This window comes from Cervus canadensis, chromosome 21 (genome assembly GCF_019320065.1).
Source record: "Cervus canadensis isolate Bull #8, Minnesota chromosome 21, ASM1932006v1, whole genome shotgun sequence".
NCBI lineage: Eukaryota > Metazoa > Chordata > Mammalia > Artiodactyla > Cervidae > Cervus > Cervus canadensis.
In genome coordinates, this window is record NC_057406.1 from 15,227,386 (window position 1) to 15,241,526 (window position 14,141).

The following is a 14,141-nucleotide window of genomic DNA, read 5'->3' on the forward strand; positions in this document are numbered from 1 at the left end:
AGTGTCCCAGGGGTGCTGCCAGGTTAGGGATGTTCCTAGGTTTTATCACTTTGTTGACAACCTAAACCCCATAACACAAGCAGGTTTGGAACTGTCCTCACTAATGATTCCTGGACATGTTAGTATAAACACCCTTCTCTGTAAGTCATATTTGTGAGCATCTCCACATTCTGCATTTTGGTAATTCTTCTCAATAACATGCGTGCCAAGTCTCTTCCGTCATGTCTGACTCTACGACCCTATGGACTACAGCCTGCTAGGCTCCACTGTCCATGGGATTCTCCAGGGAAGAATACTAGAGTGGGTTGCCATCTTCTCCTCCAGGGGATCTTCCTGACCTAGGGATCAAACCCACATCTCTTACGTCTACCTGCATTGACAAGCAGGTTCTTTACCACTAGTGCCATATCAGAGATGTTAAGTCATGAAAAAAAAAAAAATGCGCTGGTAATTTTTAAACGCATTTTTTCCCCACAACTTAACATTTCTGAAATCAGAGCACATATTAAAATCAATATCGCACTTTGTCTTCAGTTTGACATGAGGCAGTATTGTTGCTGTAACCGATGCCCACTGGGTACACAATTTCCTTCCTGCACAGGCATGTTCCCAGAGTGAAGGGAAGCCATCTGTTAGTGGAAGGACTGCAGCTAAAATGAAGGGAGTACTAGAAGAAAGAGCTGAGTCCTGGAGGGTCAATCAGAGCAAATCAGCTATCATAAAAGGGATGGTGAAAAAGAGCAAACAAGTGACCAATTTTCAGGAGAGAGAACTCTGATCTGCTCTAAGTGTACAAGGACAATCAGAGCAAGGCTGTTTACATCAAGAAACAGGAGCTAGCCGCGCGGTGTCTGGAGGAATAGAAATCTGACCCAGGGCTCCTTGCCACCTGGGAGAGCCACCTGGGGAAGCCCCAGGGTCATGCAGTGGTCCTGGGGAAATGTGTGTCCCGTCCACAGTGCCCTGCCCGCAACCAGCCTGCAGAGCCTGCCATCAGAACCAGGCCCCTCATGGCCACCGGCCCCGGAGAGGACCCAGGGAGCTCCAGGGCCAGCTGGCCCAAGCAGTTGGGCGTAACTGGTTCCTTCTGCACCTGAGAAAAGCAGCAGTCACATGGACTGTTAAATTGCAAAGCTGCAGCAGGCAAGCTGAGAACTTGCAGAGAGCTAGCTTGCTCTCGGCAAGCTGAGAGCTCGGCTGAGAAGGAGGGAGGCTGAGCCTCCCTCCCTCCATGACCCCACCCTCCTGAGCGCGCCCCCGCACCCTCACATGGCAGAGGAAAAGCAGAGGCTTAAGTCCAGCTCTGCCCCAGCCTGGTGGTGGGGATGGGGACAAAGCTCGTTCTTCCATGGAAAAGGGCATCCTGGAGCAAAACGGGACACCAGCTGCAGACCCTGCCTCACAGGGGAACACGTGGAGCAAGCGGCTGATGAACAAAGATGGCCGCCTTGGGCCTGTGTTGCTGAGGTGATGACATGTGCCTTTCCTTTACCACCTGAGCGCTTCAGATGGGGGGAACTGAGGTTTCTGAAGACAACCCCAGCAAGAGCCCTGCCCTGGATCTAATATGACTTCACAGCCCCAGGCCCAGCTTCTGCCTCTTTGCTATGCTGGCTATGTGACCCTAGCTGCTTACCTAACCCCACCTCCTCTGTGGAGGGGATAATAACAGTGCCTATTTGAAAAGACTATGTCAGACTGTGACTGCACCAAACCATGACTTGGACCATGAAAAGACATAAGTCAGAGCTATGTTTTTTCCAGTAGCCATGTACAGATGAGAGAGTTGGACCATACAGAAGGCTGAGCGCTGAGGAGTTGATGCTTTTGAGCTGTGGTGTTGGAGAAGACTCTTGAGAGTCCCCTGGACAGCAAGGAGATCAAAGCAGTCAATCCTAAAGGAAATCAATCCTGAATATTCATTGGAAGGACTGATGCTAAAGTTGAAGCTCCAATACTTTGGCCACCTGATGTGAAGAGTTGACCCATTAGAAAAGACCCTGACGCTGGGAAAGATTGAGGGCATGAGGAGAAGGGGCAACAGAAGATGAGATGGTTGGATGGCATCACCGACTCAATGGACATGAGTTTGAGCAAACTCTGGGAGATAGTGGAGGACAGGGGAGCCTGACGTGCTGCAGTCCATGGGGTCACAAAGAGTCAGACATGACTTAGCGACTGAACAACAATCTGAAAAGACCAAAGTGAAGACTGGATGGAATAATGCATCCCAAAGGTTTCGCCTTAGAAATAGTGACCCCGTATCACCATCATCATTGTCACTGACATGGATATCCTGGCCACCAGAGAGAGCCCTTCCACTGTCCTTACTGCCATCAGGCTTCTCTTCAGAATAGTGAACAGATCACCAGCGGGACGGAAGGATATCTTTGTCCCTTTTCCCGTCTCCATCTGCCTGGATTGTACAGGGGTGAATGGTTGCCAAGGCAACACTATCAATTCACTAGTATCTTGGGGGTTCCCTGGTCAACAGAGGGCTGCTCTTATTGCTCTTTCCTTTGAGACAGTCCCAGTCCTCCAGAACAAGGTAAGTGTCTTTCCAGTGGGGAGTGGCTGGGGGAGGACCCCACTCTTCTTTCTAGTAGACAGGTCTAAGAATCTCCATCCTCACTGGCACCTGAGACTCAGGGAAGGAGGCTGAGGCTTGTGTGTCTGTCTCTTTCCATCCTGTCCCACTGCCTGGCCCATCAGAAATGCCACTCAGGAGCTTCCCTGGTGGTCCAGGGGTTAAGACTTCACCTTCCAAGGCAGGGGGTGCAGGTTCCATCCCTGGTTGCAGAACTAAGTTCCTCTAAGCCTCACAGCCAAAACACCAAAACATAAAACAAGCAATATTGTGACAAATTCAATAAAGACTTTTTTTTTTTTTTTTTAAATGTGCTATGCTTTAGTCACTCAGTCGTGTGTGACTCTTTGTGACCCCATGGACTGTAGCCTGCCAGGCTCCTCTGTCCACGGGGATACACCAGACAAGAACACTGGAGTGGGTTGCCATGCCCTCCTCCAGGTGATCTTCCCCACCCAGGGATCAAACCCAGGTCTCCCGCATTGCAAGCAGATCCTTTATTATATGAGCCACCAGGGAAGCTCTTTTTAAAAGGGTTCACATTAAAAAAAAAAAAAAAATGTGGAGGAGGTGACTGCTCTCTTAGAGGGCAGCTGAGGGCACCCTTGGGGTAGGGGCAGGAGCTTGGGCACTTGGCTACCTCTTGCCACACACACAGTTTGGAACCGGAGGGAAAAAACCAAAGGCAACTCCATGGGGTTTTTCTAGTGGTTGCTCCCATTGCCTGGGTAGGACAGTGGCTTCAAGCAGTCCCTGCACCACGTGACCAGCTCCCAGTCACAGGGACCAGGCCCCTCGGCGGACACAGAACCAGTCAGAGGAAGGGAGAAACCCAGGAGTCCAGGCATCCCCTCCCCCTTTCAGAGCCCAGGGTGGGGGAGCAGGGTCCAGCGTGGCTCGTCTCCAGCTGGCCCACCTTCATCCCTGCTCGAAGGAAAAGTGGGAACAGTACTCCAGCACATTTCCTGGGAAGTCCCTGGAGGTAGTAAATGGTTTTCAGAAAGCCTTCATAAGAAGGGTAGGTTCTGATCACTTGCCTGCAGGAGGGAGTGGATTTCTGCAGAAACGGCCACCTCCCTTAGAACAGTTCCTGAGCCCTCGACCATCTGCATCTAAAACCTGCCTAGGCTTTCTTTCTCAGAGAAAAGGAAAAAGCTGTCCTCTGGTCAGCCCTGGCCTGAGCTTGGTCATGAGAGTGACCACAGTGTGAAGGTCAGGGAGGATTTTCAGACGCCTGCCAGCCTTTAAAGCCCAGCTGGCCTTATCCCACGATGGTAGCACAGTGGCACGCCTGGCTTGCCATCTGCTCCTTCCAGGATCCCCTGATCCATCACCCCCATCCTGATTCGTCCCAGGGCACACATCCTGATTCGTCCCAGGGCACTCCATCCACTGTAGGGTTTGGTGAGCAGGCCTGGGTGTTCATGCCTATTACCACATGCCCTCCTGGAACCCAAGTTATCCGTGATGTAGGTGTGCTTTGCCTGTCTCCTTGTCCATGGGAGCTGGACATAGTCATGCCTGGCAGTGTTGGGTGGGTCAGGAGGACACAAGTTCCTGGGTAGCTGAGCACCCCTGCCAGGCCAGGCCACAGGCAGGATACTTCCATGAACACGAGTCCAAGATGGAGCTATTGTGTCCTCTGAAAGCCATGGAGAGACAGGAACCAGTAGGAAGTGATCATATGGTTGCTCAGCAAACATTGGCTGTGTGGTCAATAGAAAAGGCAAGTCTAAGTCCCACCCCCACTTGGAGGGCAGAGTCCCAGCATATGAGGGAGGCAGGGAGGCCTGGCCTTCCATGGCCTGAGCCCAGCCTCCTTCTCTCGCTCCCCCTCCCCACGTCCTGCATTACTGATAGTTTCCCAAACACACCCCAATGTCTCGTTCAATTTCTTGCACATCTACTATGTCCAGGCGCTGTGTCAGGCAAGGCACACAATAGAAAGCTAGTTAGATGCTCCCATAGGCCCCTGGGTGCATCTACTCTGGTCTCCATTTCTGGGGCCATCTCCCCATTTCCCTGCAGGCTTTTCGAAGACAGAAGCCGTATTCCCAAGTCATGCATGAAAGTGAAAGTGTTAGTCAATCAGTCGTGTCCGACTCTTGGCGACCCCACGGACTGTAGCCCACCAGGCTCCACTGTCCGTGGGATTCTCCAGGCAAGAATACTGGAGTGGTTAGCCATTCCTTTCTTCAGGGGATCTTCCCGACCCAGGGATCGAACCCAGGTGTCCCACATTTCAGACCGATTCTTTATCATCTGAGCCACCAGGGAAGCCCAGGACATGCATACCAAGCTGTACGAAAGCGCTAAATCAACAGTCAAGAAACAGCGATGAGAGAGTCATACCCTCCAGTTCTCAGGGAGTTTTCAATCTACCTGCACCAGGTATTTCCATGGGGAAGGTTTCTATAACGGCCTGAAGACCTGGTCTCAGTGTAAATGTGTCTTCCCAAGGGTGTGGCCAATCACAGCAAGAAGGAACCTGCCACTGAGACGCCAAGGAAGGAGGTACAGTCTGAACCAGGCTCTGGACACTACACAGGACTTAGGTTTCAGGCCACACCAGACAAGGCTGACGGCCAAATTCAGGCAGCAGGAGACAGGGTAATTACTGTCGAGCCAAACCCTGCATTGCTAACAGACGCCCCAGGAAAGGCACAGCTGCCCCTGGGACACTGCTCCGATAGGTCAGTGCCTCAGCTTCTCCTAGCTAATTCTGATCCTTGTCATGGTCCCAACCTTGTGGCCTCTCCTTGAATCAGCTTCTGTTTTCTCCCAAGCTGGTCCTCCAGACCTTCTCTTTGTTACTCCCCAAGTAAAGCACTAGGCAGTGTCTTTCTCTGATTTGTCCCAGGGCACTCCATCCACCGTAGGATTTGGTGAGCAGGCCTGGGTTCCCAAGCCTGTTGCCACGTGTCCTCAGGGAACCCAAGCCGTTCGTGACATAGGTGTGTCTCCATATGTCTCCTCGTCCGAGGGAGTGGACACAGTCATGCCCAGCAGGTTTGGGTGGGCCAGGGGGATGCAAGGAGTGGGCAGCTTCCTCTGACTGCTCATCACTCACCCAAGGCCACTGACCTATAGAGCCCCCAGCTGATGGCCCTGCGAGTCTCCACCCTTCTCCCACTTTAAGGACAGACAGACCACACCCCTCTCCCCTCCATGGTGGTCTGCGCCCTCTGTAACCCAACAAATAAAGTTGTTTCAGAGACCAGCAGGTCACCCACTCCCACACAGAGGCCTGAAGACCCCTTCAAAGAACATAAACCTCGGGACTTCCCTGGTGGTCCAGAGGCTAAGACTCCATGCTCCCAATGCAGGGGCCCGAGTTTGACCCCTGGTCAGGGAACTAGATCCCACATGCCGCAACTGAGATCCAGCACAGCCAAATAAAAAACAAGTAAATATTTTTTTAAATAAAGTTAAAAAAAATTTTTTTTAAAGAACCCAAACCTCAGAGGCTAAATACAGCCTCTCTGATTTAGAAACTGAGGCAGGAGAGAATAAAGAATTCAATAGGTCAGCAGTTCTCAAAGTGTGGTCCAGGGACCCCCAACAAACTCCCAATATCCTTGCAGGAATCCTCAAGATCAAAACTAGTTTTGTAATGACACTAAGATGTCATCTGATCTTAATGCTCTCACTCTTTTGCAAAAACACAGTGGAATTTTCCAGAGACTACATGATGTGTGGACTCACAACAGGCTGGCTGCAGACGCAGACGTAAGAACCAGCTGCTTTCTCTCAAGCCAGACAGTGAGGAGGTTTGTAGAACTGTGAGACAACACCATCCTCCTCCCAACTTTTTTTTTTTTTTTTTGGAATTTATAGTCATTTTTATTAAAAAGACGGTATTCGTGTTAAATTTTAGAAGGAAATGGCAAGCCACTCCAGTATCCTCGCCTGGGAAATCCCATGGATGGAGGAGCCTGGCAGGCTACAGTCCATGGGGTCACAGAGTCAGACAAGACTTAGCAACTGAGCAAACACACATTCATGTTAAATATCGTGTCTTAATTTTAAATAAATGTATATGTTTACAATTTTTCTTTTTGGTATCTAATAGGGTAAATATTGACAGGCATAAGCCATATAAACACACACTCTGGGACTTCCCTAGTGGTCCAGCAGCTAAGACTCTGTGTTCCCAATGCAGGGGGCCTGGGTTCAATCCCTGGTTATGGAACTAGATCCCACATGCCACAACTAAGAGTTTAAATTCTGCAACTAAAGGCCCTACACGTTAAAATGAAGATCGAAGATCCCACGTTCCACGACTAAAACCCAGCACATCCAAATAAAAAAATATGTATTATTTTTTAAAAAGCAGACTCTTTGGGATCCTCAATTATTTTTAAGAGTGTAAAGCAGTCCTCAGTCAATTTAGTTTGCCAACAGCTATACTGGTGAAGGAGTCACTGAGCTGAACTCAAACCCTGATTTCACCCCATAGGCCAGGCACCTGCCACTTAGCCACGGTTCACCTGGTTTTCCACGACCCCGATGCCCCCACCCTCCCCGCCTTGTTCCCTATCAGTCAGATTAGAAAACAGTGTAGTCCAGTGGATATAGCACAGGTTTTAGAAAGACCAACCCCATTGCTCACAAAATGTGTGACTTCAGGAAGATCATCTCCCCTCTTGGTACCTTTATTTCCTCACCCTTAAAAGAGGGAGATTGTGGAAGAGATGGAAAGTTGTCCAGATCTATTCCTCCCTTCTTTCTTAGTTAGAAAACCCCTGGGCACAGAGCCACTGAGAACAAAGATTTGATTTTTCAGCCTCCCTTGCAGCTGGGAGTGGTCATAAGACTTAGCTTTACTCCCCTCGCCAACACCAACATAAGCAGGAAGGTCATGTGCAACTCCCAAGAAGCAGCCTCTGAAGGAAGGGGTGCTTTTTCAATCCTTCTCTTTCTATGACTGGAATGTGGTCATGATGCCTGATGCTTAAGCTGCCATTTTGGGCCATGAGGCTGAGGACAACAGGGAAACGAGACCGAAGGACCCTTCACCCAACACCATGGCATCTGTACTGGACATCCCACTCCAAACTCCTTCTCAGTGAGACAGAAATACACTGCTCTACTGTGGAAGCTGTTTCTACTTTATCTATCCTGGCACAGCAGGACCTAGTCCTGAGATAGCAATGCCTGCCTTCAACTTCCCTGCAAAATAAAACTAAATGACATGACAGGGAGTGCAATGGACTGCTTGTAGCTATTGTCATTGCCTGCTGTCAGGACTCGCCAAAGAGCTCAAAGATGGCTTCTCTTCAGCTCTCTGCTAAACCATTCTGGCAGGGAGACCAAAGAGGGTCAGCTAATTCACTTCCAGCATCTCCCTGGCTCCGAAGCCCGGCATTAGCTACTTCTCTCTTCCTGCATCTCTCGTCTGTGGTGCCAGAGGCTGGCGAGAGTGCGCCAGCCCCAGTCCATCAAGCCATGACCTCACCCTGCCTGGGTGGGTGTGCAGACCCAATTGGAGTCCAACTTAATCACATTTTCAGTTCATTAAAAAGCACCAGGCCTCCTCCCTGGAGATGCCAAGCCAGTTGGAGGGAGAGGGAGAGAAAAGTCATCTCCCCAAGGGCAGATGGGGTGGGGGGGTGGGGATCGAGGAGATAAAAAACAGGAGCAGAGATCTGGAGCTTAGCTCTGGTGTTGGTTCTCAAACAGTTGACAAAGGAGCTAGGGTGGGGGGCATTCCTAGGTCTGGAGTGAACAAAGAGGAGACTAACAGATAAAGTGCAAGATTGTTCAGCCCAGCCCTGGAGTGGGTGTTCAGCGGCTGCCCCCTGGGGAGGTCTGGAGGCGCCTAGACCTGAAGTGGTCCAAAGCCGTGGGTTCAGGAATTCACCCCCAGGGAACGGCCCAGTTTCTTATTGCTCAGCCTACAAGGATGAGTGGGGGAGGGTTGCTGATTCTATTTATAACTTCTGCCTGGCTTGGGATTCCCTCCCACATTCCAAGATCTGGCTCAAAAGATCCCAGGAAACTGGCTGATAGATTTCCACTAAACGGATGCTTTCTGTGAAGCTGGAGAGTCCTCTCTCTGAGATAGTCAGAATACAGCCCTCATGAGAAGTAGGGGAACTGGATATGTCCCTGAAGTCTCCAATGCCAAGGGAGATGGCTACAGAACCCTCCAAAGGACCCATCTCCCCCTCTGTGCTCCTGGGCAGCATCTGAGCAGGGGTCAGAGCAGGACCCATGAGCAGCTGGCCGGGAGGACAAGGGACTGGCATCAGCCCTGAGTTTGGGGTCTGTCCAAACCCTGGGTCTGGAACTGCTCCACCCACCCTGCTCCCAGTCAGAAAGGGTCATCAGCTCTGTGATAAGAACCATTGCACCACATGCCCCTTAACTAACTCCGGATGGCATTCACATGGTTCTCTTTCATGGCTGTTCACCGTCTCCTATGTGTCTTGTCCCTGAGATTGCAAATACAACCTCAATAAAAAAACATCTCAGTAAATACGTGCCATCAGGCACCTGCAGCTTCCTATCCTTGCCAGGAGGGGAGGAAAGGAAAGAAAGCCACTTGGGGAAAGTCTCGGGAGTGTGTGTGTGTGTGTGTGTGTGTGTGTGTGTGTGTGTGTGTGTGTGTGTAAATGCATGTGTGTGCATATGTGTGCATGTGTGTCTTTATGTGTGTACATGTATGTATACGTGTGTGTGTGTGTGTGCGTGCGCGCACACGCACGCCTATGTGTAAACTAAACAACAAAAGCATCCATTTAGTGGAAATCTATCAGCTGGTTTCATGGGGTCTTTCGAGCCAGATCTTGGAATGTGGGAGGGAATGTGCTGGGTTAGGGATGCATTTGCATCTGCTTAATTTAAGGGAAGCTTCCCTGGTGTGGCTCAGCAGTAAAGAATCTATCTGCAGTTTCATCCATCTCATTAAGACTGGTTCAAATGAATTCTTTTTAACAGCTGAGTAATATTCCATGGTGTATATGTACCACAGCTTCCTTATCCATTCATCTGCTGATGGGCATCTAGGTTGCTTCCATGTCCTGGCTATTATAAACAGTGCTGCGATGAACATTGGGGTGCACGTGTCTCTTTCAGATCTGGTTTCCTCAGTGTGTATGCCCAGAAGTGGGATTGCTGGGTCATATGGCAGTTCTATTTCCAGTTTTTTAAGAAATCTCCACACTGTTTTCCATAGGTGGGAGAATGTGAGGGTGGGATATTTCAAAAGAACAGCATGTATACTATCTATGGTGAAACAGATCACCAGCCCAGGTGGGATGCATGAGTCAAGTGCTCGGACCTGGTGCACTGGGAAGACCCAGAGGAACCGGGTGGAGAGGGATGTGGGAGGGGGGATCGGGATGGGGAATACGTGTAAATCTATGGCTGATTCATATCAATGTATGACAAAACCCACTGAAATGTTGTGAAGTAATTAGCCTCCAACTAATAAAAAAAAATAAATTAATTAAAAAAAATAATAATAAAGTAGAACAAGAAAAAAAAAAAAAAAGAATCTATCTGCAATGCAGAAGACCCAGCAGACTCAGGTTCAATCCCTGGCTAGGGAAGATCCCCAGGAGGAGGAAATGACAACCCACTCCAGTATCTTGCCTGGGAAATTCCCTGGACAGAAGAGCCTGGCAGGCTACAGTTCATGGGATCGCAGAAAGTCGTACACGACTGAGCAACTGAACACACACACAATTTAAGGGAAAACTTGAAACCCAGTGGCAGCCCCTGAACTCTGCCATGAGGCTAGACCTCCAAAGGCAGAATGGCCGGGGTCACTGTCCCACCACCACAGCCTGCGGGCTCCCTGCCCCTCCTGCCTCCCTGCTCTCAGATGGGTGAGGGGATTTGCTGGAAAGGGAAAGGGTGCTTATTTCCTCAGTGGTCGGTATCGGGCAGAGCTTTGCTGGTCTTCAGAGGGGAGACTCAGCTGCAGAACAGGGGTGCAACTACGTGAGGACACAACAAAGCTCTAGAAACCAAGGATTCTTGGATTTTGGCAAAGTCCCCAAAATAAATCCTCACTCCTTAACCTCTGGATGACTTGAGAGAGCAGTTCTCATACCATAGAAAGGGGAAAGTGTGTGTATGTGTTATACATGTGTGTATTCATATGCGTATGTGTGTAAGTGCATGTGTGTGTGCATACATGTGTGTGTTTATAGGCGTGTGTTGCATATGTATGTGTGTATATGTGTGTCTTTGTGTGTATTGCATATGTGTGTATATATGTATTCGTGTGTATATGTGTATGTGTGTGTACTATATGTGTGTATGCATGTATATATATAGGTACGTATGTGTATTGTGTGTGTATATGTGTGTATGTGTATACATGTGTATAAATAGGTGTGTATATGTGTGCATGCTGCTGCTGCTAAGTCACTTCAGTTGTGTCCGACTCTGTGTGACCCCATAGACGGCAGCCCACTAGGCTCTGCCATCCCTGGGAGTCTCCAGGCAAGAACACTGGAGTGGGTTGCCACTTTGCTTCTCCAATGCATGAAAGTGAAAAGTGAAAGTGAAGTCGCTCAGTTGTGTCCGACTCTTCGCGACCCCATGGACTACAGCCTACCAGGCTCCTCTGTCCATGGGATTTTCCAGGCAAGAGTACTGGAGTGGGTTGCCATTGCCTTCTCCGATATGTGTGCATACTTGTGTTCAAAACCCAACTCAGATCTACTCATTGCTGGGACCCAGAGGGTGGGCCCCCTCTGCAGAGCCAGGTCGGGTCCCCGATAACTAATTCCTCCAGGGTTCCTGAGTTACAAGGATCTCTTCTTGAGATATATTGACCTTCCCTGAACCAGACTCTCTGGGCACAGTTGCTCTGTCTAAGAATCACAACTATTCTACCAAGCAAACAAACAAACGTAACGAAATTCATCCCAATCTCCAAGAAAAGTCTATTCTAGGCCATGAATGCAGGAAGCCAGGAGAGGAAGCCAGGAGTGGACGTGGCCAGTGAGCCCTCAGCTCTGCCAGGGCACTGAGTCCCTCCCCCACCAGGTCACCTCCCTCCAGGCCTGTGAGCTTTCTCCCAGGGCAGCTGTGAGCAGAAATAGGAGAAAGAGCTGGGTACGCACTTTGCAAATAAAAGGCGTGGGCAGTGTTTCATGAGGATGTGAAGAGTGAATTGCATTGTTCCCAACAGAAGGGGTATTTTGTGTGCCTCTTTGTGCCATAGAGGGAACTGTTACGGTCATTCAAAGTAAACATGAGTGTTTACAAATGTTAGCTCCAGTGCAGACAGGTGACTTCTTAGGGGAAGAGGGTTTACAGGTGAACCGTGGGCTCTTGAGAGGAGGAGGCAAGGGGGAGAAGATGTGCAGACGTGAACAGCAACAGAACAAAAGAAATAAGGATTGTGTTCACTCACACGCATACAAAACGCTAAAATCAGAACCAGAGGAAAACAGGCAATCTGGGACTGTTAGGTGACTGATAGGAGTACCACTGGACATGAAGTCCTGAGTAGGATTTGGAGAAAGCAGACTGCAGGGATCTTGCTTCCCCAGTACTCAGCACCACTGAGGGTGCTTCCCTTGTGGTTCAGACGGTAAAGAATCTGCCTGCAATGCAGGAGACCCAGATTTGATCCCTGGGTCAGGAAGATCCCCTGGAGAAAAGAATGTCAACCCACTCCGGTATTCTTGCCTGGAGAATTCCATGGACAGATGATCCTGGCAGGCTACAGCCCATGGGGTCACAACGAGTTGGACACGACTAAACGACTAACACTCCATAAACTCCTTAAAACAGCACTTTCCCAGCAGGTGATGGCAAAGTGTCTCGAGAAAAGGGTGTCTTTCTCTAATTAGAAAGAACATCGCATGGACCAGCTACAGCCCCCACCCAGCCTCCCGGAGCCCTGGGCTTCACACTGCAGACAGGACTGCAAGATAAAAACTAAGATCCCCGTGTAAGGTTCAACCCACGCTGACATTTCCTAGGCTGTCAGAAATTTTTTAAAAAAATTTTAAGTGACCTAAGGATCTTTCTAAAACGTTCACTATGCAGTGGAGTTACCTGCAAATGAACACCAATTATTTGAGCATCTATAGCTTGGCACTTTTTATTACTAGGTCTGCACGCTAAGCCCCAGACACCAGCAGCCCTGCCCTCGGAGAAGCTGAATAGAACTGCAAATCTGTGTGCAATCAAACAAGCCATTATCCGTCCCAGTAGAGAAGCTCCGGTTTTGTTGGCATAACAAGGAAACATTCATTCCCCCGGGTATAAGTAATATGACCTGGCTCTCAACGAGCTGACTCCTTGCTGCCACCTCAGAAAGACAGAGAGCTCCTGATGGCTGGGTCAGCACCATCTCCCCCACTGAACACTTGGCCACTGAATGTGGCTCTTGGAGCCACAGTGGCAGACTCTTGTGAAGGGATTTACTAGCCCCGACTTCTGACTGAACCCAGGGACCCAGCGAGACCCAACAGGCTGTGGACAATTCCAGAGATCACGGTTATCACCCTGGAGATGTCTTTGTGCTTCCCAGCCAATGAGGGTGCCCCTCTCGTGGACAAACACAGCCTGATTGGATGATGAAGCCCCGCCCCCTTTTCTCAGGTAAACAGCCTGAAACTGGAGTTGAGGAGGAACTTGTGCCTTGGGAGGTGTGAGTGTTTGGGGGCCTTGGCCCAGCTCTGAGAACTTAGTAACCAGTTTCTTGAACTGCTCCCAGGACACTGGTTAGTAAGAACCTTAACGCACCCAGGAGACAAAGTGAGTAGCGAGTGTACAGCTGGAGCCCCCAAAGGCCCAGGGGAGATGAACGGGGCCTCTGTGGATTCTCTGCCCCCACCTCCCATTCCCCTCTGTCTCCAGGAGAAAGAGTGCCAGGCTCCCTCCTCCACTCGGGCCTCTGTATCAAGTTCTGCGTTTGGAAATCCTGTCTTCACCTCCCACTTCTTAGGTGTAAACTAGAGTATTCCTTTGTAGTCCAGGGGTGGGAGCATTTATCTTGAGCTTACTCTGTGATGCCTGTGTTTTGCAAACTAAAGTGAAACAAAGCCCATGCCCTGGGTGTCAGAGGTGCCCATGAACCGCCCACCTAACTTGCCAACTAACCCCCTCTTCCCCATCCCCCACCTCCCTTCCCCCCACCCCCACCCCCCCTTAACACACCTCAATCCTACCTCTACCTAGAGAACACTGGAAAGGGTGCGGAAGACAACTAACCACAACCATCGATGGAAGTGTCAGTTTGGAAACCAAAGGAAGAGATGATAAAATCCCTTCTCCTTTGCTCCTCGCTGCTCAGGGCTCCTGGAGTCCCCTCAGCCCCAAATTCGCCTGGGTCACAAGCAGCCCCAGAAGAAAAGCTGGCTTCTGCCTGTTCCCCACCCTCCGTGTCCATGTGCCTCTGCACCTCACTCTCCTCCTAACCCCACGCTGTGCTCAACTCCCCCAGAAAGAATGGCGTTATAGCTAGGGGGAGAGGAGGAGAGAAAGAAGGAATTTTGAGCTTAACACTTCAAGTGCTATGTGTGTTTGGCCTGCTTCCCCCACTCCTGCTCTCCAAGTGTGGCCACCCCAGGGGCAAATG

General features: G+C 50.0%; 1 protein-coding gene across 1 annotated transcript in view; it reads right to left on the reverse strand.

The window, feature by feature from the left end:
* The window catches only part of VWF (von Willebrand factor), a 129,836-nt gene that overhangs the window by 100,514 nt on the left and 15,181 nt on the right, over positions 1-14,141 (reverse strand). The window lies entirely within an intron of this gene.